At 44.8% G+C, this 25,955-nt stretch overlaps 2 protein-coding genes across 2 annotated transcripts in view; both read right to left on the bottom strand.

Moving 5' to 3' along the window:
• The window catches only part of LOC115468254 (E3 ubiquitin-protein ligase TRIM39-like), an 872,633-nt gene that overhangs the window by 331,967 nt on the left and 514,711 nt on the right, over positions 1-25,955 (bottom strand). The window lies entirely within an intron of this gene.
• LOC115468250 (E3 ubiquitin-protein ligase TRIM39-like) overlaps positions 1-25,955 on the bottom strand; it is a 340,997-nt gene that overhangs the window by 314,058 nt on the left and 984 nt on the right. The window lies entirely within an intron of this gene.

Raw genomic sequence — 25,955 nt, 5'->3', positions numbered from 1 at the left:
AAAGTAATTTCACTCCACCACTGTCCGTGGGACTGGAGTGAGTACTCGTAGCGAAATCTGAGGGGAAGCTGAGTAAATTCTTGAATTGGTCATTGGAAAAACTAAATCCTGAGTTCCATCTTTGAACTTCACCGCATTCAACTGCCTCTGATCGGCGTCTTAAACTCGAATCCCGCTTCCTTCTTCTATATATACAGAGGCCAGGGTCAGCGGCCACAAACGAGATCACAGCGGCACGGCCAGCAGTGGTAAATTTGTCCACTAAGGTTAAGCATGGATGAAGTGAGCGTGTTAAGTAGAGGACTCACATTTGTACCGACTAATTTTCATGACGCTTTTCAAATACGTATGGATGTGGAAAAATTCATTCGTAAGTTGAATTTGAAATTATTTTTTCTATGTCAGAACAAAAACAGTTATTGGATAGGTCAATTGTAAGTGAACCTTCAAAATGGACCCCTTCTGGTGTTTTGGATGCGGGATTAGCCACTTTTAAGAAATGTATTCTTTATGATCTAGAAAAGAAGAGGCTGTGTTACCGAAGCGGGGCTTGAATTTAAATGCCAGAGAACGAACGGCTTTAAGAGACTTGAGGAAAGACACTGCCATTGTCATTCGTAAGGCTGACAAAGGTGGGGCAGTGGTTATTCAGAACACCACTGATTACATGGCAGAAATATCTCGCCAATTATCTGACATGACCACTTATGAAGAAGTCGTCGATGATCCCTCTAATCGGATACAAGCCATTCTTCAAGACTTGTTGCTTGAAGGTAGGAATTTAGGATTTCTCACCAAAAAAGAATTTTCTTTTTTGGATTTTCGTGGCTTTAAAATTCCCGTATTTTATACCTTGCCTAAGATTCATAAAAATGCTTTCAAACCACCAGGGCGCCCTATAGTAGCAGCTAGGGGATCGTTATTAGAACGTCCAGCTCAATTCATAGACAAGATTTTGCAACCTTTTTGTCTGAAATAGATTCTTATGTGAAGGATAGTTCTCATTTTTACGACTTTTGGAAACAAAGAGTGCTGATATGTATGGGACCACATTGTTGGTGACATTAGATGTTTGCTCGCTCTACACCTCGATTCCTCAAAATGAAGCGATTGAAATTTTGGAGCAAGTTTTGAATAGAAGAGAGCGGCCCCATTTGGTTCCCACAGATTTTGTGTTGAACCTGATTAGGATTACACTAGCTGAAAATTAACCTGTAATAAGAAATATTATATACAAAAATCAGGAGTCTCTATGGGAGCAGCATGTTCGCCCACTATCGCGAATGTTTATGGAACATTTTGAACGTGTATGGGTGTATAAATCAGGTGTATAAATCAAGATGGAATCAGTGGTTGAAAAGTTGGTGGCGGTACATAGACGACATTTTTGTTCTCTGGGGCGGTACTTCCACAGAATTACATGAATTTGTGACATATTTAAATGGATGCCATGAGACGATTAAATTTGAATATGCTCACAGTGAGGTTTCTATCTCTTTTTTGGATGTACAGGTTATATCGTTCAGAGTAAATTGGAAACGTCTGTGTTCGTTAAAACCCACTGATCGGAATACCACATTACATTTTCAAAGTATGCACCCGAGTCATTGTAAGACAAATATTCCTTTTGCACAATTTTTGCGATATCGCAAAATCTGTTCTACTACCGAGAGATATTTTCAACAGACATCTCATTTACAACAGAAATTACAAGATAGGGGTTATCCGAAGTCCTTGGTATCCCGAGCGAGGAAACGGGCTTATTATAATCATAGAGAATGGCTGCTTAATCCTGACACTAATACAGTGGAACAACAAGAGGTGGTGACTTTTGTAACAAAATACAACACTCACACAAATAGAATGTGAAGATTATTAAAAAACACATGGCAATGTTGCATATTTATCCTTGTTTCCGGGTTTAAGGATTTTGTTTGCTTATCAAAGACAGAGCAATTTGAATGACTTGCTATGTGTTGCTGACACATGGAATCGTGAGAATTATTTGGCTGCCAGAATAGGACATCATAAAGCGTGTGGGCAGTGTTCGGTGTGTCACATCATGATGGATGTGGATGAATTCACGGATCCTCACACGGGCAAGTCTTATCATTTAAAGTCCTGGACGGATTGTCAATCCATGAATGTGATCTATTTATTAAAATGCACTTGCAATTTGTATTATGTGGGACAAACCTCTAGAATGTTGAAAACGCGATTGATTGAACATAGACACTGTATACAGGCTAAGAAGACATACGAACCTCTGGTTTCTCATTGCCTTTTGAAACAACATGATTTTGTGATTTACAATGTGTGGTTCTGGAGCAAATTCAGGTTTCAGAACGCAGAGGGATATAAGGAAGAAGTTAAGACAGAAAGAACAGAGATGGATATACATGCTGCAGACTGTAATCCCAAAGGATTGATATTTCAATTGAGTGGAAAGCCTTTTTGTGAATTGTGTTTTCTGCCAATAAAGTTGTTGCTGTAAATTCATTACGTCTAGGAGGAAGGAAATGACGTATATATAGAAGAAGGAAGAGGGATTCGAGTTTAAGACGCCGATCAGAGGCAGTTGAATGCGGTGAAGTTCAAAGATGGAAAACTAGCTGTCTGGATTAAAGTTCTGGCCCTTGAAACAGCCTAATTGGGGCGAAACAGGGTCTCCTGTTGGGCTTTGTGAACATTGTATGCTGTTGGAGAATGGACAGTTTTAAGAACATTCAAGCTAAGTAATTTTGCATTCACCGAATGTCTTAATTAGTTGCCTTCACCTTTGAGTATTGTGATAGGTGTATGTGCATGTATTATATGAATAAGAAGAGTGGAGTTTTTTTTGTGAAGACTAGTGATTGAAGAAGCGGAGTACTCCACACATGTATGGTGGTATCCACATAAGGAGTATTCTCTAGGATTTCTGAAGTCTTTTTTTCTCCACATTTCATATATACTAGCGATTACACACCTCCAACACTCAGGTGCATTGTAGTGGAATTGTTGGGTTAAATATTGATTTCAATTACCCCAATATTGACTGGGTAAATGTAACATCAGGGCATGCTAGGGAGGTAAGATTCCTTGAGGAATCAGTGACTGCTTTATGGAGCAGCTGGTAGAGGAGCCGACCAAGAGAAGAAAAAATTCTAGACCTAGTCCTTAGTGGAGCGTATGATCTGGTGCAGGAGGTAATGATAACAGTGATCTTAATATGATCAGATTTGATATTAACTTTGGAGTAAGTATACACAGGAAATCAAAAAATACCATCCTGGAAGCCCAGGCCAAATATTTATTTATTAGGATTTATTTACCGCCTTTTGAAGGAATTCACTCAAGGCAGTGTACAGTAAGAATAGATCAAACATGAGCAATAGGCAATTACAGCAGTAATATTCAAATACAAAGTGACATGGTATACTACTTACAATGTCAACACAATACTAATAGAACATTATAATTGATAGAAAGGGTAAAGCAAAGATGTAACATATATAAGTAAGATAGTAGAAGAGTTAGAAAGTAAGGTGATTGATTTAAAGAAGGTTACACATGAGGTCAGAGAAATGGTTAATATGATATCAGCTAGGGTGGGAGTGGAGAAACATGTCCTGCTGCAGTATGTGCAGCCTGAGTCAATCCTTGTGTGTGTGAGTGAGACCAACAAGTTAGTTACTTCTTCCCATTAAAGGCTTGGTTGAAGAGCCAAGCTTTCACCTGCTTCCTGAAGTAGAGGTAGTCTTGTATTAAGCGGAGCCTTTCAGGAATGCATTCCAGAGTGTGGGGGCTACTCTGGAGAAGGCTCGCTTGTGGGTATCACATCGTGTAATGTCTTTTGGAGAGAGTGTAGTTAGTGAAAGTCCTTGGGAGACCTTAGTCCTTGGCTGTGTGTGGAGGATCATCCTATTTTTCAGGTACTCAGGGCCATTTCCTTTCAGGGCCTTGAAGATCAGACATAGAGTTTTAAATTTAGCCTTGTATTGTACTGGCCAATGAAGTTTTTGGTCACGTCGCTTGCAACCTTCTATGAGCCTTGCTGCTGCATCCTGAAACAACTGGAGCTGGTGCAGGCCCTTTGTAGTCAGACCATTGTATAGTGCATTGTAGTAATCCAGTCTTGATGTTATCATGGCATGTACAACTGGGATAAGATTTACCTTCTCGATGTAAGGAGAGAGGCAGCATAGCTGTCTCAAACAGAAGCATCTCTTGAAGGTTGCTTGGATTTGGGGAATCAGAGTAAATGTCGAATCTAACTGTATTCCAAGGTTCCTGACTTGTGATTTGAGGGGGCGTTCATACTTCCCAAAAGATTTTGATGTCAGGTATGTATCCACTTGTGTTAAGAGACCCAGAGAAGCTCGTTTTACTTGGGTTCAGGCAAAGTTTGTTGTGTTTAGCCCATTCTTGAATTGATGTTAGACAGGTGATCAGTTTTTTCAAGGCTGTAGGAAAGTCATGTTCAATGGGTATGAATAGCTGCATATCATCCGCATAGATGTAGAACTGAGTGTCCATTGACCAATCAGCTCAGCTAGTGGTTTTAGATAGATATTGAACAGAATAGGTGACAGTATCGATCCTTGTGGTACCCCGCAGGTCAGTGTCCATGGTGGTGATGAGTTGCTGTCAAACATTATGGATTGTTGCCTGTCTGATAGGTAGGATCTGAACCAGGCAAGTACTGTTCATTGATACCTGTTTCTGTCAGTCGTGATAGGGAGGATGAAGGTTAAAAGGAAAAAAATCATGTTCCACAAACCTTTTCAGCTCTGCAAAGTCCCAAATTGGATTAATATAGCTTCCTTTTTCAATTCAGTTGTATTTTCTTTAACAACTACAAAATCTTTGATTGACCCATGTTCAGCTGCAGTTATTAGGCGGTTGGAATCAGTGGTAGCTCCAACATTGTCCTTGATTGTGGAGAAATCGTTATCTTCTGGAGTGGTACCAGGGAAATGTAAGCTTTCTACAGTTAAACCACTATTAAATGGTGATCATTTAGATGTATCAAATTAGTAACTATAGACAATCACTGTGGTTCCCATAATATTAAAGGTAATTGAATAAATTCTTTTTCGACAATTGAAGGAATGTGTACAGTAGACTCAATGTTTGGATGATTATCAATATGGTTTTAGGGAAAGCCATATTGTTGAAACTTTATTATTGTCCTCCTTAAATGTATTAGAACAAGGGATTGATAAGGCCATACATTTTGCCTTGTCTCTTTGGATGTGTCCTCTGTGTTCAATACAGTTGATATTGATCTTTTGTTATCGAAACCTAAAGAAATCAGGATTGGAGGAGCAGTGTGGAATTGGTTTTCTTCCTTTTTGAAGGGTCGTCAGATGCAAGTCATTAGCAAGGAAGAGGTATCTACAATGAAGCCAGATACTAAGGGAGTGCCACAAGGCTCTGCACTTTCTGCCTTATTATTTAACATGGCTTCATTGGGTAAAATTTTCAGGAATGTAGAGTACAGGATTCATGCTGATGATGTACACTTATTTTTTCCAGTTCAAGGAGGATACACAGATTGATTGAACGATTGAGTGATTGTATGTCTGCTGTACAGAAATGGATGGGTTTGAATAGATTAGTCTTAAATTTTGGTAAAACAGAATTGATGTTGTTTGTAGGAAAGGATGTAGCTTTTCTACAATGGCGGTCTGTGCATTTGGGTGATTCTGTGTTACCAGTGCAGGAATGTATTCACATGTTGGGTATTATTTTGGATCCTTTATAGTCATGAATGCTCAAGTATTGCAGGTAGTTTAAGTCAGCTTTTTTTCAGCTTCATTTGTTAACAAAGTTACGGCCTATGTTGCCACAGTGCGATGTTCGATCTGTGGTACAAAGTTTAGTGATATCATGTATCGATTTCTGCAATGCGTTGTATTTGGGTTTATCGAAATCAAAGATAGAAGCACTACAGGTGATACAAAATGCTTCTGCCCGATTGTTTGCGGTGTGTCTAGGTTTGAGCATATATCTCCCATTTAACGTCTTTGCACTGGTTGCCAATTCACGCTCGGGTACAGTATAAGATGGTACAACTGGTACACAAAGCACTGTACTCTGATTGTTTCCTCGATACCTTAATGATGTAATTCAGAAATATCGACCCTTTCAATCTTTTCGGTCTAAAAATTTGAAGTTTTTGATGAATGATAAGCTGCAAATGGTGGTATATGCCAGCACAAGGAACACTGCATTCTCAATAGCAGGTCCGCAAATCTGAAACAATTTACAAGGCTACTTGAGACTAAGTAGTAGGGCTCAATTCAGTAAGTAAGTAAGTAAGTCACTTCACTGGCTTCCGATCAGGTACTGCATACAGTTCAAGCTTCTCCTACTAACCTACAAATGCACTCGATCTGCAGCCCCTCCTTACCTCTCTACCCTCATCTCCCCTTACGTTCCTACCTGTAACCTCCGCTCTCAAGACAAATCCCTCCTCTCAGTACCCTTCTCCACCCGCCCTTTCTGCCTCGCCTCACCCCATGCTTGGAATAAACTCCCTGAGCCCATATGCCAGGCCCCCTCCCTGCCCATCTTCAAATCCTATCTCAAAGCCCACCTCTTCAATGTCACTACACCTCTATTCAGGAAATCTTGACTGCCCCAACTTGACATTTCGTCCTTTAGATTGTAAGCTCCTTGAGCAGGGACTGTCCTTCTTTGTTAAACTGTACAGCGCTGCGTAACCATAGTAGCGTTTAGAAATGTTAAGTAGTAGTAGTAGTAAGTAGATGAAGACATATTTGAACATGAATGGGATTGATCTTCTCTGTTACTTTTTGAATTCTGTATACTCTAGTCCCTGTTATTGTCTTTTTGTTTTTTATTATGTATGTTGATTTGTGATCCGCCTAGTTGTAGGCGGACAAGAAATTTTAATAATAAATAAAAATCCAGGAGAGGAGACTACAGCAGTTCCCCTGGGGAATGCCAGAAGGATTGTGGTTTTCACAGACTTGTATTCAAAGTTGAAAAGTTCACACAGTTGGAAGTTCCCGTTTTGCATTGAGTTTGCATGAATTGCTGACTCCAGAGTGATCATTGAAATTAAAGGAGTATAACATATCAATTAAGATTGCCAATTTCACAGCCAGCCTTGTTCTCCACAGTTTAAGTAGAATTGTGTTTTGGGGTTTCCTGGGAGAGAAGAGAGTCACCCACCTGCTAACCCTTCTTTTCCAGGTGGAGGCAGAGTGTCAGGACCGTGAGGGTCTGATGGAGACTGCTCTTGGGAGAATCCAACCGGGTCAGCTCTGAACCCAGAAGCACCAGGACATGGGCATTACATAAAATTCTGCAGGCCTTCAAAGATTGAACTCACTGGTGGAATACAGATTCAAACACTGCGCCCTGTAAAAGTCCGCACTAAACGGACATAGTAAAGCAGGGCAAAACTGTGAACCTGGGTAAAGGGCTGCTGAGTCACCAAGGTGGATGTTCCCGTGCCAGCCAGGGAGGAGAAGGATAGAGTGCTTTCAGTGATAGCATGCTGCAGAACCTGGGGAGCAATCCTGCCATGGGACAGCTAGGGCATGTGTCGTCATTTGTACCTGCTAAGAGGTGGGGAGCAAGCACGTGAGTGGAAATGTGTGGCAATGCCCTATAAAGCGAGTGGAGGGTCCAGTGAAGCTGGGTGGAAAGAGGGTAGACAGGAAAGAAGAAGAGTGGGAAGATGGCTCACCGATTGCGACTGGTCCTGATACCGGATTCCAGTGAGATGTGGGCTCGGATACGGAGCTGGCGGCAAGCTGAGTTGGGTCTAATAGTGTTTCATGGAAAGACCCTGAGAGGGGATGGAGCATCGACCTGAGATGGATTCTGTGGACAATGACCCGGTTCGACACTAGGCTGAAGAGGTGGCTCCTGCTTTGAGCAAAGGGGGAGACTGAGAACCCATGGGGCCCCGTGGGAAGAACTGGGGGAGTGAGGGAGAGGAAGAGACTAGCAGCAGCCTCCCCTGGCCCTCCTCATCAAGTCAGAAAAGTATCCCTGAATCCCAGTTGAGTGTATATCTGTGGCCAAAGATGGCATTGGCAGCCCTCGACAACAGAGGTGGTCCTAACCCCAACAGGAAACCATCATAACTGGGGGTGAGGGTGAAGGGTAGCCTGATGTAGACAGTGCCCAAGGATCTGGAGATGAGTTTTCCCACACCCTGCAACAATGTTGGAATATATCTGTCTGGCGACAGGGGAATTGAACTTGGAGATAACTGCTCATCTAATCTCGGAGTGGGTTGTGACTAGCCCAGAAGTGGACCAGCTCATTCAGACCCTTCGGATCCGGGCTAATATCCCTGCTGATCAGGGAAGAGCAGGGTTGCAGCCTGAGTCCCTGAAAGGATGCTTATTGGAGGATCCAGTGCCTGTGGAGTTGAGTAACAGTGTATGGATCGAGACTGAGAGAGCAGCAGCCAAGAGACTGCCTAACATGAGCAGACTGGATCATTACTTGAAGAAACCTGTGTGGGACTTATGGGGACTGGCTTAGCCATATGTCCCCTTATATGGTACATGCCTGGTAGATGCTCAGCGAGAAGCGTGGGCCAAGGACGAAATCTACCACCGGATGAAACCTGATCCCATGTATCCGAAGGAGAGAAGTGATCCTGCCATGCAAGGGTTTATCCTTAATCAACATAACGATTGGACTGTGGGGTGGACCCATTCAGCTGCACTATGTGGACGTCATGAATTCTACCATGGGTCTAAATATTACAGTGTCAACTTGAGCCCAAGTGGTACGGTTGAGTTGGGACTACTGAGTTGGGACTCAGGTCCAAAAGGAGGAAAAAATGATGTTAAACCACTGAACAAACTAATGCTGAGTGTCCAATAAAGAAATATGAAAGCCAGTAAAATAAATACTGTAGTTGGGCAATAGGTCCTGGTTATAGAAAAGATGTTCATATGGTTGGAAAAATGTTATATTATTGGACGTTAAATGATGGGGTGGACCCAGGTCCAAGGTATTAAGTGGGTCAAAGTTATACTGTTGGGGATAAGCATTGGAAAAATGGAAGCATATGAATATAATATGTTGCCCAATTATGATACATTGGTTAAAAAAAAAAAGGTTGGAAATGGCAGAAAAGGGAAAATGTTGATGAAAAAAATAGTTGAATAAAATAAAAGTTTATTATTATCAAGTAAGTGTTCTCAATTGGATGGTATAATATTAAGAGATGTTATGAGGGTATCATTTTGGACTCTGGTGGACAGAGTATGATTTGAGCAGGTTACCAATTCTTGACTGACCCAGAATGTTCTGACCCATGATGTCTGGGGAAAAAAAAAAACAAGAAAAGAGTAAAATGGTAACCAGAATCCAGTTTGAACAGGTTGCCACCCTGTGGTTGTCTGGGCTTCCTGTTTATATTTGAAAGAGAAACTTAGTAATATGAGCACATAGTATATTCATTATGAGGATTGACGATGTTGAAATGATGTTATGTGTTGAATAAAACTGAATGATGTTATGTGGGGTTTGTGTTGCTCCAGGTAAAGGGAGAACAGAACCTAGAGAAACCCTTAAAGGCAAGGGATTGGTGGCTGGGGGGAGAGTGTAATTCCCATTAGTTTGCAATTACTAGGAGAGTAAGTCCCTGTAGAGAGTCACTGGAGTGAATGGACTGGGAGGTCTTGGGTGGAAGGAAGCCCGGCCCAAGGAAATTAGTTTTGAAATAAAATGCAGAGAGAGAGAGTGCCCTTGTAGTGAAGAGTGATGGGGGGGGGGGGGGTTGGAAGATTAGAAGGAGATAGTGTTTGCCCTTTGGGGGGGGGGGTTCTTTGTTGCCTGATGGTCTCCTACCACTGACCTGGAGGAGAAAAGAGGAATCGCAGTTGAGAGAAGTAGACCACTAGCTGTAAAGGAGAGTTGTGGCTCACCAAGGAAGTAACTGTGAGGGAGGAGAGCTATGGGTGGACAGTGGAGAGACCCAGCCCAGGAGCATGGGATGAGAGCCAGAGATTGCCCATCCAAGGATCATGGTGGTGCCAACGCAAAGGGTCACCCTGCAAGGAGGTCAGACTACATAGGGTCTGGACCTATACAACTGGAGGAGAAGTCTTTGGGAATCTTATTGCATTGTAAAAAGTATATAGTCCAGCTGAAGAGCATCTGTAAATAAATGCAGGAGAAGAGAGTACAGCAGTCCCTTGGGGAATACCAGAAGGATTGTGGTTTTAGAGGAACTTCCATTCAAGTTGAAAAGTTCACACAGTTGGAAGTTCCTGTTTTTGCAGAGTTGAAGAATAAACCAGTTTGGTTTGCAATGAACTGACTACCGAGGTGCTCGTTGAACTTAAAAGAGAGTATAATGTATCTATTAAAATTGCCAATTTCGCAGCCAGCCTTGTTCTCCACATTTCACAGTAGACTTGTTTTGGGGGGTTTGCTGGAAGAGAAGAGGATCATTCCACCTGCTAACCCTTATTTCCCAGGTGGAGGCACCGAGCACCAGGACAGTGAGGGTCCGAAGGCCCTGAACCCAGCAGTGCCCAGGACATTTGTAACCCAATGTTTGGAACGGACTTGACTTGGGCCGGACTGGAAACCGGTTCTGGAACGGACTTGGCTTGGCCGGACTGGACCGGTATTCTGGAACGGACTTGGCTTGGCCGGACTGGAACCGGATTCTGGAACAAACTTGGTGGGAACAGGATTCAGGACACTGGAACAGAAATTCAGGATTCTCAAACAGGCTAGGCTGCAATGGAAGCTGAAAGCAAACAGGGAAGACCCAAGAAGGAAGGGAACTAGAGCTGAAGACAAACATGGCAGACACAAGCAGGATACAAAGCTGACCCACACAGACAAACAACAGAACTATGGCGGAGGGCTGAACCTTGCACACAAACAGACTGAGAAGAACAGAAGCAGAAGTGCACACAGGCACCCTAAACAAGGAATCAAAACAGAAGTGCCCACGGGCACACAGGCTATGACTAAAGCAACAAGAAATCAAGACAAGTGCCCACAGGCACACAGACTAAGAACAAGGCAACAAGAAATCAGACAGAAGGCCCACAGGCACCCAGACTATGAACAAGGCAGAAGTGCCACACTGCACACACAACTAACCTGGAGACCTTTGGCATTGCAAAGGCCCTGATGAAAGTCCACCACTTCCTTATAAGGCCCTCACTAATGATGTCACAACTACAGGACAGAGGCAGGAAATACACTGAACAACAAAGTGAGGCTTGGAACACACAGCAAGTGGGAAAGAACAGACAGGAGCCAGCTAAAAAGATGACCATCTGGAAATAAGGTTAGTCAAAGAGGGGTCACGGCCACAATCGTGACACTCTGATGTGGTAAGTGCAGCTTTGAAAAATCAGCCCTCATTATTTTAAGATATTTTGATCTACAACTTGAATTCCCTGATTCCTCCTGGCAAATCTGTATCTTCCTTAGAAATATATTTGCTAATCTCACCTTCAGTAACTCGTTGGCTGGCTGCTGACTCTTCTCCTCTATTTCGGAGATCAGCTGCATGAGCGAGGAATTTTGCTCTTCTAGCTGGATCACATTTTCCGTGATTCTCTGGAGAATCTTCTTCTCTTCCTCCTCCAGTCTCGAGAGAAAGATCTGCTTCTCCTTATTCAGAACTGGTGCAACTCTTCAAACTCGACTCAACTATTTGTCTTTTCCTCTCTGTGTCACTCTGGATTAAACATGGAGAGAGAATTCTCAGTAACACTAGAGTTATTTTGTTGAACAGAGCTCTGGAGTCAGGTCTTTCAATGAACAAGAAATCTCTTTTGTTGTCAGCAGGGCCAGTACAAGTGTACTGAGCACCCTGTATTAATTGAGACATTACCGTCTCCCACCCAACCCATATTCCAGAGTTTCCAGTGTCTCCATTACCCTCTTATAAATGGTGGCTCTGGTACCGCACCTTCCTCATTTAACAGTGATGACTCCAGAATAGCCTTCATCCTCTCACCACCCACTCTTTTCCCAGCCTTCCTCTCTCACCATACTCAGAAACATATCCTCCTTTCACAATCTCCTCCATCCCCTGCCCAGCAACTCCCTCTGCCTCTCTCCCCATGTGCAATGTACCCATCCCAGTACCACTGTTGTCCCCATATTGTTTCTAAGTGAGCAGAAGAGACGTCTCCCTCCTTTGCTATTCTTACCCCTTACCAAAGCAGCCTCCATTTTTGAATTCTAGTCACCATTTTGACGATCCTATCAATTATACCCTCTCAAAATGTAATAGCCTCCAGTAAAAAGGAAGTAATAAGCCTCAGAATACTTTCCATTACCAAAAGGGAAGTTTATCTATATCATGTGTGTCTGTGTGTCAACACTTATCTTAGCGGTGCGATGCATCAAACGAACTTCCGACAGTGGCCAGTGTTTTGATAGACTCCGTCAGGGAAGAGTCTGAAACAGACCTGAAAAATACTTCATTATGACTCAGTGTTGAAAGACTATTTTACATTTGAGTGTTTATAACTGATTTGATATCGTTGAGATCCTAACTCACCCTCTTTTTAGTGTTATTTATACCATTTGATTTGTCTCTGCCACCCTCACTGTGAAAAAGTACTTCCTGATGTTGCTCCTAAGTTGAACATCCTGTAACCTCAATTCATTTACTCTAGTTCTGATGCAACTAAATAAGTTACCTTAGAGGAAAGGAGAGATAGAGGAGATATTATATAGACATTAAATACTTGCAAGGTATTAATATGCAAACCAAATCTTTTCCAGAGACGGAGAAGTGGTAGACCCTTACCCACACCCTTATCACCTCTCACCCTAGACCTACTGCAATTTGCTTCTCGCTGGTCTCCCGCTCAGCCATCTATCTCCTCTTCAATCTGTCCCAAAACTCTGCTGCGCGTCGTATATTCTACCAGAGTCACTATATCACTCACGTTCAGCCCCTCTCCTCAAGTCATTTCACTGGCTCCTATCCGCTTCCGCAATCCGGTTCAAACTGTCTCCTTTTGACCTAAGTGCAGCCACTCCCGCAGCTCCTCAGTACCTTTCCGCCTCTCATCTCTCCCTACACTCCTCCCCGTGAAACTCCGTTCGCTGGTAAATGTCTCCTGTCGTCCCCCTTCTCCCCCACTGCTATACTCCCGGCTCCGTTCCTTCTATCTCGCTGCTCCCCTATGCCTGGAATAGGACTCCTGAGCCGGTACGTCAGGCTCAGTCTCTGGCTGTCTTCAAGTCTAGGCTTAAAGCCCACCTCTTTGCTACTGCTTTCGACTCCTAACCATGACTCTCTTACTCAACACCCTCACTTATCACCCCTACCACTGCAATTTCCCCACCCCTAGCTGTCTGTTCGTCTTGTCCAATTAGATTGTAAGCTCTGTGTGAGCAGGGGACTGTCTTTCCTGTAATTTGTACAGCGCTGCGTAAGTCTAGTAGCGCTATAGAAATGTTTAATAGTAGTAGTAGAAGCCTAGACGACATGAATTGAGGTTACAAGGTGGTTGACTTAGGATTAACATTACGAAGTACTTTATCACAAAGAGGGGTGGGGGTTCCTGGAGCACCTTCTGGGAGAGGTGGTGGAGACAAACATGGTGATGGGAATAAACACAAAAAGATCACTGTTATGGAAGAAGGATACATAAAAAACAAAACTAGCAATGCTTAGACAGGCAATTCCAGTAGTAGGGAAGGAAGGCCAGTGCTAGGCAGACTTCTATGATCTGTGGTCCCAATATGGCAAAATAGGGCCACATGCAGACTACCTATATCAAAGGACATACATTGGACCTCCTATCACATAAACTACCTACAGACATTAACCTATTAATAACAGACATCAAATGGACAGCAATACTTGGACTGACCAATTACCAAACTGACCTAACTCTAAACTGGTGGAAGAAGGGCTCAAACAGTACATCAGAACGTACTACTTACACTACAAGAGGCAAATCGATCCACAAATATTCTGGCAACAAATATACGACAACGAATGGACACATGCACTGATTCCATACCTTTATCTCAACCACTGGGAAGGCAGATTGCAACAGCGTACTAAACAAAATAGCACCCTTAAAAACAAAATATCAAAAAGACAAAACCACTATATGACGAACAAAATAAAACTCAAAACCCAATCTAGAAAACTTGAATGAGTATGGAGAAGACAAAAAATAAACACACCACTCAAGCATGGAAACAAATACATAGAAAATACAATACGCATAAAACAAACCAAAAGTCCTACTACAAAACCAACTAAGGACCGGACTACAAAGATATGAAGAAACTATTCCAACTCGTAAATAAGTTACTAGACGCCACCCCCTAGTCACACAAACCAACACAGACATCCCACCCGCAGACAACTTGCTAACTACTTTAACGAAAATATAAAACTCTACGCAGCACACCTCCTCATCACCAATACCGACATCGAAATCTTCTTCAACGATCTGCGACCCATCCTTCCGAAGGATACCAGCTGACTGCATTTGGACATTTACTCTCCTCAGCACCGAAATCAGTTACACAAGCGACTCACAGGATCGCCAAGCCTCACTGCAACTGGATACATGTCCCATCATCTTACTCAAGTCTGCCCCAGACCGCTTCATAGCAGACCTTACATCCCATCCTAAACTTCATGTTACAGCAAGGTCTCTTCCCCTGATGAACATGGTAACATCCTACTCACCCCAATACCAAAAGACGCCAAGAAAAGCACAAACGATATCACCAATTACCGCCCAGTTGCGGCTATCCCATTAGTAGTAAAAATGATGGAGAGCTTCATGACTAAACAGCTTACGGAATACCTGGACAAGTTCTCAATACTACATAATTCACAATCAGGATTCCGATCCCACCATAGCACTGTCCTAGTCACCCTCCTGGCCAAATTCAAGCAGGAGATTGCCATAGGCAAAAGCATACTCCTCCTCCAGTTCGACATGTCGAGCACATTCGACATGGTAAACCACAACATACTACTAAGAATACTAGGCCACTTCGGGATTGAAGGAAACGTACTTAACTGGATCAAAGGCTTTCTAACCACCAGAACTTATTAAGTAAAATCAAAGTCAAACATATCACCACCTTGGAAAGCAGTCTGTGGAGTACCTCACGGATCATCATTATCACCAATACTCTTCAACATGATGATGATTCCACTGGCACAGTCCTTATCCAACCGAGGCCTTAACCCATTCATTTATGCAGATGATGTTACAATATACATCCCCTTCAGACATGATCTGACAGAAATAACCAACAAAATCAATGATAGTCTGAACATCATGGACTCCTGAGCAAACTCATGTCCAACTTAAACTGAATACCGAAAAAAATACATTGCTCATCCTCCCCTCTCCATATAACACATACAAAACCACAACCATAAATACTCCAGGACACACCGTCCCTACCTCAGACAGTTTGAAAATACTCGGTGTCACACTCGGATCGCAACCTTACCCTCGAGAGCCAAGTAAACTCAGAACAAAGAAATGTTCTATTCAATGTGGAAGCTCAAATGATTAAACCTTTCTTCCCAAGAACAACTTTTCGATACCTAATACAATCAATGGTCCTAAGCCATGCAGATTATTGCAATGAAATCTACGCAGGCTGCAAAGAACAACTCGTTAAAAAAACTCCAGACCCGCCCAAAATACAGCAGTCAGGCTGATATTCAGCAAAACACGCCTCGAAAGTGCCAACCCCCTCCGAGAAAAGTTGCATTGGCTCCCAATCAAAGAACGGATCATCGTCAAAATCTGCACCTTAGGTCCACAAAATCAGATACGGCGTAGTCCCAGAATACATGACAGAACTCATAGACTTACCAATAACAAACAAAGAGGGGCATAATCGAACGAAAAACGTCTATCTCCATGGGCGTTTATCTCTGAGAATGGGGTCCGTGAAGGGGCGGACCAAACCGTATTTTCGAAAAAAAATAGACGTCCATGTTTGTATTTGACAATTTGTGAGCTGGGCGTTTTTGCTTTTCAGCGATAATGGAAACATGAAAGCGCCTAGCCTCAAAAACGAATAAATCCAAGGCATTTGTTCGTAGGGAGGGGCCAGGAGTCGTAGTGCACTGGTCCCCCTCACATGCCAGGACACCAACCCGGGCACCCTAGGGGGGCACTTTTACAAAAACAAAAAAAAAGGTAAAAGAGCTCTCAGGTGCATAGCACCCTTCCCTTGTGTGTTGAGCCCCCCCAATCCCCCTCAAAACCCACTGCCCACAAGTCTACACCATACTATAGCCCTAAGGGGTGAAGGGGTGCACCTACATGTGGGTACAGTGGGTTTGGGGGGTTTGGACGACTAAGCATTAAGCAGCACAATGTAACAGGTAGGGGGGGGATGGGCTGGGTCCACCTGCCTGAAGTCCACTGCACCCCCCTACAACTGCTCCAGGGACCTGCATACTGCTGCCAGGGAGTGTGGCTATGACATTTGAGGGTGAAAAATAAAAAGTTGTGAAACATCATTTTTTGTGGTGGGAGGGGGTTGAGTGACCACGGGGGGCGGTCAGGGGGAGGTCATCCCCGATTCCCTCTGGTGGTATTTTGGTCATTTAGGGCACTTTTGGGGCTTATTCGTGAGAAAAACAGGGTCCAGGAAAAGTGCCCTAAATTCTAGCTACAAACGCATACTTTTTTCCCTTATCGGTGAAAGGCGCCCATCTCTGTTCGGGTGATAACCATGCCCCAGTCCCGCCTTCACCAGCCTCCGACACGCCCCTGTCAACTTTGTACGCTTCCGCGATGGAGTGCAATTGAAAACATCCAAGTTCGGCTTTCGATTATACCGTGTTATTCGTTTTTGTGAGATAAACGTCCATCTCCGATTTAGGTCGGAACTTGGGCGTTTTTCTCGTTCACTTATAAGCAGGAAAGTCAGATCATCAAGATCCTACCTAAACCTACACTACCCAATTGCAAAGGACTGAAATACAAATCAACTTACGCAGCCGGCTTTCTCCTACATAAGCGCACCAAGTATGGAATGGGCTCCCAAAAGCTGTGAAAACAATCCACGACCACTTGAACTTCAGGAAATCACTAAAAACCAACCTCTTCAAAAGGCCTACCCCAACGACCCCACATAACCCTCTTCACCTACCAACACAGAAGGACTATGATCGAATAGGACAACACGCAATCTTCATCCATTCCGACCCTCCACTTATACCTGAATCGGGACAATATTTTCCCCAGTGGGCCTAGAACTTCTTTTCAGGCTCCTGCCTACCTCTCGCTTTGCTTCCCCACACCAGAGACTCGTCCAGTTCTCACGACCATGCTACTGCTCAATTCCTGCCCCTAACAAGCCCTGGTGCACTCAGCCCTGCAGCCATCCTTCCTGGCACCACAACAGCCCCAAAGACCCCCACTCTACACTGCTGGACTGGATCAAGCCTGAGCCCAGTTCTCCTTTCCCATTTTGCAGCCCACAGCACACTACCTTTCTGCAAGAAATGCAATGTTACAATTTGCCTTTGTTCCACATACGGATCAGAATCTGCCTGTTCTCGCGAATAAGGTAGCGATATTATAATATGGAAACTATTTTTTGGTTCCTTATTGGCTGAAAAACATACTATTAGTAACGAGGAGGATTGAATTCTATTATTCTTTATATTCAGGTGATTCAGGGGATTGATGTAGTGAAAGCAACAAAACCCCTGCAGAAACTGGATAAGAAAAGAAGACACAGACACTCACCCTCAGCTTTTCAGCTTTCTTCTTCTTCAGTAGATTTAAACTTCTCCAGATCTTCCAGATTCTTTTTCACAGGCTTCAGGTGCATTTTAAGCTTTTCCTGTGAGTATTAAAGCATCCTTGATTAGCATGTGATTATTTTATAACCACAATTTCAGATTCAACAGTAAATGTGAGATGTTCCTTCCACTTTAGATCATTTCTTTAAGATAACTGAATTCTGAGAGGTTAAAATTCAAAGTGATATAACCAGTGCTTTTTTCGTGCCGGTACGCACCGGTACGGCATACGGGCACCTTTTTTTCTGAGGGCCGGCAGCTCCCCTACATTCCGTTCTGCCCCCTACAAAATATTCTATTTACGAAGTCGCAGCAAGCGAACCGGCGGGCGTCAGCAGTAAAGGCAGCAAGCAGGCAGGCAGGCCTGCCTCTGTCCTCGCTTCCCTGCCCTCTCAGCATCCTGCCTTCCTCTGATGTCATTTCCTTCCATGCGGGCGGGATGCTAAGAGGGCAGGGAAGCGAAGGACGGAGCCGAGCCTGCTTGCTGCCTTTACTGCCACCGCCCGCCAGTTTGCCACTGCGACTTCGGTAAATAGGCTCACTTCACTCCACTCTCTGTCTAGTCACTGTAAGTAAGGAAGACATTTGATGACTCTCTGTTTCCACTCCTCCACGCAGCCGTCACCGTTCACTCAAAACACAGCAAGCAAACCGTGAGCTGCTGCACTCACGTTGTCATTCTTTATTGTCGGTCCATCTGTAACAAGTCTAACACTGTTTTTGTTGGATAGGCAGTGCCTTACAAGGTGGAGGAGAAAAGACGTAATTGAGTATCACTAAAACAACTTCAAAAATTATTGTAGCTGTAGTTTGTGCTCAGTTTCTTCACTGTGTTTCTATACAATTCAGATGGCCAGATTTCAGTGAGAATATTCTGTTTCCTGGATGGGTTCATCTTAACTGGTTGTAATCTGCCTTGGGAAGCCTGGTGTTTATAAAGACGATGGAATATATATAAATTAAATGCAAGTAGAATTAAACTCTCCTTTCATTGGGACACACGGAATCACATCTTCATCTGTTTTTATAGAAGTTTACCTTGGACATGGAAGGGAGGGGAGGGCAGGGGAGAGAAGAGAGTTGCTGGACATGGATGGATGGAGGGGAAGGCAGGACAATGCTGGTCATGGATGGAGGAGAGGGAAGAGAGGAAGGAGATGCACATGGATGGAGGGAGGGGAGAGGAGAAATGCTGGAGGGAAGGAAAGACAGAGGAAGGAGATACACACAGATGAGGGGAAGGGAGAGGAGAAATGCTGGACATGGATGGAGTGGAGGGGATGGGAGAGAGGACAAATGCTGGACATGGATGGAGTGGAGGGCAGGGAAGAGAAATGTTGGGAGGGAAGGAAAGACATAAGTACATAAGTAATGTCACACTGGGAAAAGACCAAAGGTCCATCGAGCCCAGCATCCTGTCCATGACAGCGGCCAATCCAGGCCAAGGGCACCTGGCGAGCTTCCCAAACGTACAAACATTCTATACATGTTATTCCTGGAATTGTGGATTTTTCCCAAGTCCATTTAGTAGCGGTTTATGGACTTGTCCTTTAGGAAACTGTCTAACCCCTTTTTAAACTCTGCCAGACAGAGGAAGGAGATACTCACGGATGGTGGGGAGGGGAAAGAGTTGAAATGCTGGACATGGATGGAGAGGAGGAAAGAGAGAGGAAGTGAGATGAACATGGATGGAGGGGAGGGGGAGAGGAGAAATGCTGTACATGGATGGAGGGAGGGAAAGACAGAGGAGGAGATGCACATGGATTTAGGGGAGATAAGAAATTCTGAACACGGATGGAGGGGAGAGAGTTGAAAAGCTGGACATGGATGGAGAGAAGGAAAGAGAGAGGAAGTGAGATGAACATGGATGGAGGGGAGGGGGAGGAGAAATGCTGTACATGGATGGAGGGAGGGAAAGACAGAGGAGGAGATGCACATGGATTTAGGGGAGATAAGAAATTCTGAACACGGATGGAGGGAAGAGAGTTGAAAAGCTGGACATGGATGGAGGGGAGGGAAGAGAGAGGAAGTGAAATGAACATGGATGGAGGGGAGGAGAGAGGAGAAATGCTGGACATGGATGGATGAGAGGGAAGAGAGAGGAAGGACAGGAGATGCGTATGGATGGAAGGGAGGGAAGAATAGGAAGGAGATGCATACTGACGGAGATCAGGGAAAAGGAAAAGAGGAGAAAAAACTGCACATGGATGGAGAAAATAGGCAAAAACTGGATCCACTCTATACCTCCTCCAGTCAAGTCTGCGGAGGGCCACAGCTTTTACCTATGGATGTAGAACAAGAAATGAAGAAGAAAGGAGGAAATAAAGAAATGAATGGACCTGGAAATGGAGTTAAGGGAACAGATAGAGAGCAGCAGAATCAGAGACTGGGACCGACATGATCAGAAAAACAAAGTCACCAGACAACAAATGTAGAAAAAATCATTTATTTTCATTTTAGTGTTTGGAATATTTACATCTGCTATCTTATTTTGCACTGGGTATACTGGAGCTGTAACATCTTACAGAAATTATTTATAATGAAAAAATTCCAGTTATTTTTTTCTCCTATACAGGTATAATATTTTCAATGATGCCTGTTTATATGCGCCATGGTTGGTATAAGGGGTGTGGCTAACATGGGTGTGGCTATCATAGGCGTGGAGCCATAGGAGGTGGCCCCGCCCATAAGAAATACCAGTACCTTTTTTCCTACAAAAAAAGCACTGGATATAACCAGGCAGCATAGGCGCCCCGTATTGGAGGCTTGGGGAGGCTAGCCCAGCTGTGACCTTCCCCGCCCATCACATTGCCCCCCCAAACGTAACCACGGGAGAAAACCACTTTCCCTCCAGGCCCAAGGCCCGCTCACCCAACACAGACCCAGACCAGTGCCAAGTCGGGAGACTTCCGCTTTGGCGGGTCATCTCCAGCACTCCCGCCAAAGCAGGAAAGTCTCCTTTTCAGCGCAACGAAAAATGGAAAGAAGTAAGAGCGGGGCCGTGGTAGCAGCCTTCAAGCATGGGCTGTCTGCACTGCAGCTGCTCCTCTCTCTGGCCCTGAAGGAGCAGGAAGTTGACGTCGACTTCCTGCTCTGCTCCGGGACAGAGAGGAGCGGCTGCAGTGCCGATAGCCCACGCTTGAATGAAAGCTGCTACGGTACAGCCCCGCGCGTGTTCCAGCAGCCAGCTGTTGCTCCTGGGGGCTCCAATGCGGTTGCAGCTGCGTGGTGTTGGTCCTCCCAGCTGATTCCTGCGCTTCGGGGGTATGTAACGTGTGTTACCTTTTTTTTTTTTTGTCGGGACGCTGCTGCTGAAGAGGAGAAGCAGCAGTGGCCAACAAGTTCATACGGGGTGGAAGGGGGAGCGGGAGGCACAGGCACTAGGCAGATATAATGGAGAGAGTGGGAAGATGGGGAGAGAAGGAGGGGACATGGAGAAGGGCTGGAGTCCTGGAGAAAGGGAGAAGCTGCTGAAAATGAGGAGAAAGTGGGGGGGGGGAGTGAAAGAGGGAAGACGCTGGAAGGAAGGGGAGGGGGAGAAACTAACAGGAGGAGAAACATTGAAGGATGGGGAGAGGGGGGGCATGATGAATGGAAAAGGGTAGAGAGAAAGACACTGGATGGAAAGAAGGGGATAGAGAGAGACACTGGATGGAAGGATCGGGAGAGGGGGGGTAGACGTTGGATGGCAGGATCGGGAGAGTGGGTAGACGAATGGAAGGATATGGAGAGAAAGAGGGTAGAGGAACACAGAAGGATGGGGAGATAAAGAGGGAAAACGGATGGAAGGATGAAGAGAGAGGGGGTAGATGGGACAGGGGAGAGAAGAGAAATCACTGGACATGTAGGGGAGGGCAGAGGACAGAGGAGAATTGCTAGATATGGAAGGATGGAGGGGTCAGGGGACAGAGGAGATTTGCTAGATGGATGGATGGAAGGACCAGGGGAGAGAAGAGATTTGCTAGAGATGGATGGAGGGCAGGGGAGAGAGGAGAGTTGCTGGACACGGATGGATGGATAAATGGAGGGGAGGGCTGGGGAGAGAGAAGAGTTGCTGGACATGGATGGATGAATGCAGGGGAGTGAGGAGAAATGTTGAATATGGATGGAGGAGAAACTGCTGAATTTAAGGACTGGATCGGAACGCTTTGAGTACAGATGCTGCAACTGGAGGAAGGATAGGGACAGGGTGCCACAGATGGTAGACAGAATGCATAAGGACACAGGAGGATGGTGGACATGGTGAGTGAAAGAATATCAAACGGAAAGAAGACACTGCATAAAACAGAAGACACTGGGACCAAAGCGAATAGAAAAACTAAACGATCAGACAACAAAGGTAGAAAAAAGTATTTTATTCAGAATGTATTAATTGGAATATGTCAGCTTTTGGAAATGTGCAGCTGTGATATTTGCACGTTAAGTTTCAATTTTTCTAGTATTGCTGCATGCTGAGTCTGACTTCTTGAGATAATTTTCCAGTTCCATATTTTGCCTTCATATCTTTTGATTTCTAGTTCCTTAGTCATATCTGTTGTCATGTGTTTTTCATGTGTGATCAAGGTGCAGTATTCTGCTAGCGTGTACTATTTGCAGCCCTTTTGGTTTTGTTTTTTTCAATAGGTAGTGTATTGGTGTTTTAGAGCCTGGTGTAATTACAGTGCTGCCTTTCCACGCATAAGATTGTAGCTCGTCCTATCCTTGGAATTAGTGTTGTGGTTTGGTAAGTTTCTGAGTGTGTTTTTGCACAAGTTTGTGTATAGTGTTTTGCAGTGGAGAGATTGTGTGTTGGCCGTACTAAGGTGTCATCAACACTTTAAATTAATTTTAGTTTGTTTGTCATAACATCAGACATGGTTTTATAATATTTTGGAGGATCTGATGTTGCATTGTTAAAGGTATTGTGACTATTTTACTCTTATTTATTTATTTTTCCTGTGTGTTGTCAGACAATTATGGATGTAAGCCCCACCCCCTGGCACCACCCACAACCCCGCCCCTTTTAGCCTCCCCAAACAGTTGGGCCACCAACCGCCTATGCCAGGCAGGGTAGGTTCCTGCCTGGTTAAATAGTGCTGAACTGGCCATGAGCCAATATTCAGCAGCTCTTAATCGGACTTTGTTCCTGGATTTTGGCAGAGACCTCCACAGGTAGTGGAGGGCTGATCCAGGAGCAGAGTCAGGGTGGAACTGGAGTTGTAAAAGGCACAGAAAGTCAGTATATCGAGGGGGTCACGTGATGGCTGGTTCCTGAACGGACGTCTCTTAGCTACTCTCCTTGCTATTACCCACTAAAACAGCTTTAAGCCGACTACTTGCCTGTTTCGGACCCCAAGCAACTATCTAGAAGTGTGGGGGAGCTCCGTGGAGGCATTTGGGCGGACGGCGGAGACGATTCAGGTGGTGGTGCCCGGGTATGCCGGCAAAGACCCCGCGGGTGCAGAACAGCTGCGGAAAACACCAGGAGTCTAAGATGGCGGCTGAGAAGGCATCAGCAGGAGGAAGTCAGGCGCAAAATCCGCCTGTGTTCGCGTTGCAGGAGGCGGCGATCAAAGAAATTATGAACACATGGCAATGGTGCTAGACAATAAGCTATCGACCCTGCATGCCTTTCTAGAGGAACTGAAAGAAAATCTGGCAGACATAGCAATCGCATTCAGCATGCGGAGGAACGGCTCTCGAGTCAGGAAGATTTGGTATCCGGTATGAATTCTCAAGTACTAGCGTTAGAAAAGAGATGCAAAATGCTGGAAGACAAAGTAGAAGACCGAGAAAATAGACGCAGGAGAAATAATATTCGGTTTGGTAGCAGTACCTGAGAGCGTGAAGGAGAAAGGGTTGCTCTGTTCCATATATGCACCAAATGTATGCTCTCATTCATTTTTCTCAGGCCTTCTTGCACAGTTGGTATCGGCCAGTGGATATCAACTTGTAGTAGGAGGGGATTTTAACATCTCGTCAGACCCATTGATAGATTGTAAACCAGCAAACCAAGGCCTTCTGCTTGGGAAGGGAAGGGGGTGAATTTTTTGATGCGTGAGTTGGGGTTGCTAGATATTTGGAAGATACTAAATTCTGAAGTGCATGATTATACTTTCTTCTCGCAGGTGCATGGTGTGCACGCGAGACTTGATTATTTGCTTCTGGACTCCTCCCTTCTGTCAAGGTCGGTTGCTGCAGATATTGTGGATGGAGCAGTGTCTGATCATTGTCTGGTATGGGTGGATGTGCGTTGGGGACAGGGAAGAGAGACACGGGTATGGCGTATGAACCCCACTTTGTATTTGGATACTGAGTTTCGCGCTTTCTTGGTGCGAATGTGTGAGAATTATCTTGCGGAGAATGATCCTGAGTCGGTAGACCCCATAGTGTATTGGGAAGCAGGCAAGGCAGTTTTGAGAGGGCACATATTGGCGTATGTTGTAAGAACTCGCAGGGAAAAAGAGAGGCCACTGGTCACTCTGTCGCACCAATTACAGCAGATGAGGGAAACGCATATTTTCGCGTGAGACGAGGGGGCAAAAAGGGAATGCTATTCTATACGAAGAAAAATTAATGACCTGCTGAATGATAGAGCAGTGCAGGACATTCATATCCTATATAATAAAACTCTCCCTCAACATTCTGAGGACACTAACGTCACTGTCAGTTCCTCCGGGCACTTCCTTCCGGTTCGAAGGGTTCGTGGTGGTGAAGCCACCGAAATCACTGTGTTGGGGCCCCCCCTCGCGTCAAACGTGATGACGTCGAGGGCGGAGCTATGGCGTCAGTGGCTTCACAACCAATGACTCAGCACATTGAAGGTGGCGTTCGCGTGCGTTGACGAGGTCCACAACAATGGCGGTCAGTACCTTCACAATGCTGAAGGGGTGAGCGGGGGGGGGGTTCGGGAGGAAAACCTTGCTAGTGCCCGTTTCATTTGCGCCAGAAACGGGCATGTTTTACTAGTGTATAAATATAATCTCTATAGATGGGGAAATAAAGCAGGGAAGCTGTTGGCTACTCTAGTTAGAAATAGGGGAGCGTGACGTCGGTGGAGGATATACAAAATGAGTTTGTGAGGTTTTACAAGGCCTTATATGATAAGGGCGACATGGACAGGGGACAGAGGGAATCCTTTTTCGAGAATCTGTCCTTGCCTCAGCTGCCGCAGGCACAGAGGGATATCTTGAATGCTCCTGTTAGGGGGGAAGAGATAGGCCAGGCGATTAAGCGCTTGAAGTTAGCAAAGGCGCCTGGGCCCGATGGATTGGGGCCTGAGTTTTACAAGATCTTAGGTACGAAGATATGTCTTCCCTTCCAAGAGCTTTGTCATCGCCTATGTGAGGAGGGAGTGGCGGGAAGAGAACTGACGCCTGGAAGGGGCGCGGAGCTACTAGGGTCTTATCGTCTGATATTGCTCCTTAATCAGGACATCAAACTGTTTGCGAATATATTAGCCCATCGCCTGAGGTTAGTCTTGCCTGCATGAATACATACGGATCAAGCGGGCTTTGTACCAGGTAGATATGCTTCCTCCAATGTTTTCTGGGCCTTGACAGTTATGGGATCATTCAAAGTGACTGCCAGTGCTAATTTACAAGAAATGCCGTTTAAGCTGCTCCATGGGAAAGGGGGAAGCGAATGGGGCTGTGGGAGGATGACACTTTTTTGGAACGTATGAAACTGCATACTTCTTGGATGGGAGTGCTGGGGGGCTTTGGATCTCAACCTTCTCCAGAAGAGGGCGGGAGAGTAAGTAGGTGATTTGTGTTTGTGGGGGACATTAACATAAAAGTAAGGTGATATGGGCAAACGCCTTTGACAGTACTGTGGAAGCCACACTGAACCTGCAAATAGGTGGGAAAATGCAATAAATACATAAATATGCCTGGTTATACTGTTTAATGACTTTTCTGTTTCTTTTGTGCACATAGAATGGCTGTGTGATGGCTTCTACAGAACGTATAGCAGGATCTGTAAGACTGTATTTGGATATCTGAAGTACAACATGGAGTATTGGCAATACCTCCCTCCCTCCCTGCCCATCTTCAAATCCTTGCTCAAAGCCCACCTCTTCAATGTCGCCTTCGGCACCTAACCACTACACCTCTATTCAGGAAATCTTGACTGCCCCAACTTGACATTTCGTCCTTTAGATTGTAAGCTCCTTTGAGCAGGGACTGTC

The sequence above is a fragment of the Microcaecilia unicolor genome, chromosome 4 (assembly GCF_901765095.1).
Source record: "Microcaecilia unicolor chromosome 4, aMicUni1.1, whole genome shotgun sequence".
Lineage (NCBI taxonomy): Eukaryota > Metazoa > Chordata > Amphibia > Gymnophiona > Siphonopidae > Microcaecilia > Microcaecilia unicolor.
The sequence above is the reverse complement of the archived record's forward strand: the minus strand, read 5'-3'. Positions and strand labels throughout refer to the sequence as shown.